The sequence below is a fragment of the Lucilia sericata genome, unplaced genomic scaffold (genome assembly GCF_015586225.1).
Source record: "Lucilia sericata isolate MDLA Ls3-8-SP2 unplaced genomic scaffold, ASM1558622v1 Contig000252F_arrow, whole genome shotgun sequence".
Lineage (NCBI taxonomy): Eukaryota > Metazoa > Arthropoda > Insecta > Diptera > Calliphoridae > Lucilia > Lucilia sericata.
Window position 1 is genome coordinate 133,058 of NW_023994278.1, and position 5,497 is coordinate 138,554.

Here is a 5,497-nt window from a genome sequence, read left to right on the forward strand (position 1 = left end):
CTATTGTTATGGCAAAACTGGAAATTTATTACATACTTTTATGCACTTTTATATTGTAAAAACGTGACTTGAAACCGAAACGAAATCGACTCATCAAGTAAGTATTAAACAGGCGGAACAGTTTCTTACGAACTCAGATGATATCAAAGTAGATTGTTTTAAACTTTAAGCTGTTATGTTATAGTCACAATTTGGATAGAAATTGTTGGCAGGGCTCTAGTATATGAATATATGGTATATGTATACATATGTATGTATGTATATGTACTTATGTTTATGTATTTCAAAATATTTTTAGGCAAAAAGGTAAAATGTAAAATTGTCTGCACAGGAATTTTTAAATACCACAGCTAGTGCAATTCGGCGTAGCTATACTCACGGAAAGGATAACCACAGTAAACAACCTGGTTTGATGTTGTATACAGAGGCGTCACTGCAAAAAAATATATGTGTCTCTTTCGCACGATACCATTTCAACTTGTTTTGGTCTTATTTTTGGGTTTCTTTTCAATTTTCTTATTGGAGGTAAGTAAATTATTAGTTAATTGCTGTAAAAAATATAAAATAAAACTTCATAATATGTATATATATTAACAAAACACATAATTTATATGCAATTAAAACTTTTTAAAATTTGCACAGTACCAGTACCAAATTTTACTTGAAATATACAAAGAAAAATATCCAGTTTTTAAATAAAACAATTTTTCATTAATAAAAAAAAAATAATTGTTTTTTATAACAAAAATTACATTTATAATAATGGTAAAAATGTTATGTGTAACAGTATAGACACATATCGCATAAAATTTTTCATAAATTTTTTTATCACTATGCGGTAAAAAATGATGTTGCTGTCGCAAAATTTAAATAAAAATGAAATTTATGCTTCTTCTTCCTCAATGATTGCTGGAATAAATTACTAACACATAAACAAGTTTTGATCAAATGCCCTGCAAACAATTGCTATCTAAATAGTATCCATAACAGAACAACGTGTAAGTAAAAATATCTAAAAAACATCTAATATTGCACAATTTGAAAGGAAAAAAGTTGGTAAGAAACTGTTTCTCCTGTTTAATACTTACTTAGTGAGTCGATTTCGTTTCAGTTTTAAGTTACTTTTTTATAGCATAAAAGTGCGTAAAATTAGTAAAATTTCCAGTTTTGCCATAGCAAAAAGGGAAACTGGAAATTTATCTAATTTTACATTATTTTATGTACTAAAAGCGACTTTATAATACATTTTCTTTATTTCTCTTACTTTATGAATAATTTAAAATTGTTTATACTCACTAATCTCTCACTTATGTTTATTATATATTAAATTTATTTTTTATTTACATATTAAATTTTAAATAAAATCATTACAAAATTTCACAATGTGTTACTATTCACACAACTGATCACTATAAACATAATATATTTACTGAAATATACAAACAGGGCTGCCAGATAAATTTTTGAAAAAATCGTCAATTTTCCGATAAATTTTTAGGTTAGGTTAGGTTGATAGGAGGATGTATACTACATCAAATCCGAAGAAATACACCTAAAATAAATTTTTAAATAATCGTCATTTTGGTTTTCAGAAATCGTCAAAAAAATCGGAAAATATGAAAAGCTTAACCTTTTTATAAAAAATTAAAAATATTGCAATATTTTAAGATGAAATATATTAAAAAATTTATAATATTAATACATATTTATGTAAAATTCGAAAAATACGGAATATTATTGCTCAAAATTCAATAAACTTTGAGTTTTGAAGAATATTCGACAGAAATGTTAATTCTTTTCTAATGTTCTCTTAATGTTTTCAACTTTCTGGCATCTGCTTCTGAGGAAGCACTATTTTTTGCTGTGTAGATATAAAAAATTAAACTTGCTGAGATTTCTTCGTAAAATTTAGTTCTTTTAAAAAACTTGTTTGTACTGGATTTAACTTATACAGTGTGAAAATTTGGTTCAGATCTATCGATCTCTTCAAAAGTTATAAGAAATAATGTAGATACACTGAAAAAAATCCATGCCTAATATATACGAAAAATGTCGTACATTGTACGAATCGTTCGTTGTTTCGCACCACGAAATTCTTTCGTAATATATAAGAAATTGTACGAAATATTTTAGTATAATGCAAAATAATCTTGGAAAAATTAATTTACATACATAAATTGAAAAAAGTGAATTTTGAATAAATATGATAAAATTTACGAAATATTAATTTATGCAAATATTTTTGTTCATTTTAAAATAAGAAATAGAAGTTACGAATTTTTTTTCGTAAAGTTGATCATGGATTATTTTCAGTGTAGCATACACATTTAGATGCAAAATATGTTTAAGCTTTGAAAGCTTAAAACTCAAAACACACTTTTTCGACTTAGAATGTTTTATAATAGCTCTTCTAGAATTTAATTTCTAGTTTTCATTATAATATAAATTCTATTTTTACTGAATTCCAAGTTTAATATTAATTTTCTTTTTTCACTGTAAAATAAAAAAAAAATATATAAATCTTTAATTTTTTTAATTTTTCAAAAATCGTCATTTTCAAGGAAAAAATCGTCAAATCGTCACTTTGCTATTTTTGAAACGAAGAATCGTCAAAATGACGATAAATCGTCAAATCTGGCAGCTATGTATACAAACACTTTTTCTTTTAAATTTTGTGAGCAAAATTAATTCTGCCCTTAATTATCATGTTAGTGTATTAAAAAGTGTTCTTTTTATACATTTTTATTCTATCTAATTATTATCATTTACGTTTCTTTTTGGTATATTAGATCGATTTTAAATTTTACAAAAATGGGATAAAAATTAGAAAATAATGTATTTTGTTTTTGTAAATATTTTTATTTAGCACTGAGAAACATGAAGTTGAGCCTAAATAGTGTAAATTTAGTTCATTTATCCAAAATTAAACTCAAATTTGCTGGCAGGGTGTTGACGTGTGACCATCACCCTTTAGTGTTTTTGAATTGTCAAAAATGACACCTCTGTATACTTTGTGCGTTCGGTCTCCCCTTCAAGGTAAGTTGTGTATGTTATTTTTATTTATAAGTCATTTTAAAGCGAACTTTTATATCTTAAGGAAAATAAGTTGGAACAGATGAAACAACCAATGGATGTACCTTTCCAAAAATTTATTTTAATGACAAATCTTGCCTTGGTAATGGTTTATACCAATGTAAAAAAGTATGACATGTCATACATTTTAACAAAGATGTCTTTCAGCATTGTTTGGTGCGATTCGCAGCAAAGGTGTACAGAACGATCATCCCTCACCACAAGACTTCAAGTTTAGATTAAGAAAATACAGAGTAAGTTTATATATATCTATACATACATCTATATACACTCTGGGTAATGCTAGTATAAATATAAATTTCTACAATCTTATTTTCATTTAATGCAGAGCACGAAATACCGAATACCTAAATGGTACCGAAAACGATAACACTGAATGGTTCAATTCTACAAATTTTACAATTACAAGTTTGCCAAAAGTTGTTGAAGTATCGGAAGAAATCCATCTTGATTGCCAAGCTCCGATATCGACACATACCCCGATGGAAGAACACTTTTTAGTCCTAGACGAAACGGATTTAGATGACATTTTTATTCTTCAAGAGTGTGCTCTAGAATATATATCTGGATCTGCGAAGTATCGAAAGGTTCATTAAAAAAACCATCAAACTGTTTCCTTCAAAAAATAAAAAGTTTAGAAGTATGTCAATGGAAGAGAAATATAGCACAGAACAAACATCCGTCAACACTTACTTAATGAAAGTTCATCTGTAGACCTACCTGAACGCATTAAGCAGCTCAATGCAGAGAAATATAGCACAGAACAAACCCCCGTCAAGATTTACTTAATGAAAGTTCAACTGTAGACCTACCTGTACGCATTAAGCAGTTCTTTTTCAGATGCCGAATATTTGTTCGGCTACGGAATTTAAATAAGGACCAAAAACAAGCGTTAATCGGTAAAAAAGATGATTAAAACTATATTATAAATGTAAGTATACTATTCCCGGATTCTTAAATTGTTTCTTTCGTATACTTACAGGCTCTTTAACCAGCATTCGCATCAACAGCCTTCCGTACGAGACTAAGTCCGATCTCTCTAATAGCTCTAAGACTTTAGACCAGCGTTGCGCGTACATATTGTTCAAATTACAAAGATTTTTGGCAATTCACACGTACACTACCCGATCGAAAACAAAACTCACAGCAAGAGCGTAAAAATACAAAAAATTATCTTCAGTTGCCTAACAGCATTCAACAATGTAGGTTGACGTCGCTTTGTTTCAAAAATTGCAAAAACAATTTGTAAAAACAACAACACATTTTGTAAACAAGAGAATTACTTGCAAAAACTCGTAGACTCCAAAAAATTTCACTAATGCATAAGAATGTAAACACATAAAAACAGTATTTTAAATACTTTTTTACACATTTTAAATAAAAAACCTTATCTTTGTGAAGAGATATACATTTTTCTTTTCTTTGAATATGTTTTATCTGTAAAATTTACCATTCTACTTGTTATGAAATTTGATCATAACAAGCGTAATTAGGCAATATTTTTTCTAAGTGTTTTTTAGTATAAAAAAACATAAAAACAGTATTTTAAATACTTTTTTTACACATTTTAAATAAAAAACTTTATCTTTGTGAAGAGATATACATACATTTTTCTTTTCTTTGAATATGTTTTCTCTGTAAAATTTACCATTCTACTTGTTATGAAATTTGCCATTAGCCAAGACCAAGCTTTGGCAGCTCAGGACACAACGCCATTCCCTTTACAGCCAGAAATCTGGTCGCTCCAGATCTCCGATGTCACTCGTGACATTGATTTAGCAGCGAAATTCATTGGAACTGGTGCTAGTAGTCTATAAAGTTCAAACATATAAACATACATACAAACAACACACATTCATATTTATATATATGGATAATAACTGCGGATATACTTCAAAATATAATTTTAAATATAGAATATTTAACATTATATTTTTTTGGAAAATTGCATAATTAGGTTGTAAATCCTTTATAAACTTTACGAAAGGATTTTTGGAAACTCGAACGTTAAAGGGATGAAATGGGTAAAAAGAGTTGGTTTATTTCAGAAATTGTGCGTGATGTTTTTGATTCCGTGGTGGTGTGCCAAAAATTTCGCAAAATTAGTTATTGGTATACGCACAATTAGGACGAACGACGAATTTCACTTAGCACGACGAACGATTCCACAAAAAATTGTTGCGTAAATTCGTCGATTGGAGCACAATAAAACTTTACGCACTGCGAATCTTGAAAATAATTCATTAAATTTTGAAAAAATAAAACAAGATAAAGTATTTGGTTTTCTGTTACTGACAAAACAATGGAAACTTTGCAATTATCGCAACAAAAACGGTCAGAACTTGTCAGTAACTCAGATTATAGTTGGGTATCCTTTACTTTGTATTGGTGCTTAACATCGGTG

General features: G+C 28.1%; 1 long non-coding RNA gene across 1 annotated transcript; it reads left to right on the forward strand.

Annotated features, from left to right (window-relative positions):
• The first annotated feature begins 2,650 nt into the window (after positions 1 to 2,650).
• LOC119602787 lies at positions 2,651 to 4,499 on the forward strand. The gene is made up of 5 exons (XR_005231369.1): positions 2,651 to 2,707; positions 2,867 to 3,036; positions 3,098 to 3,326; positions 3,422 to 3,992; positions 4,076 to 4,499. It is a non-coding gene; the product is annotated as an uncharacterized LOC119602787 (long non-coding RNA).
• The last annotated feature ends 998 nt before the right edge of the window (positions 4,500 to 5,497 follow it).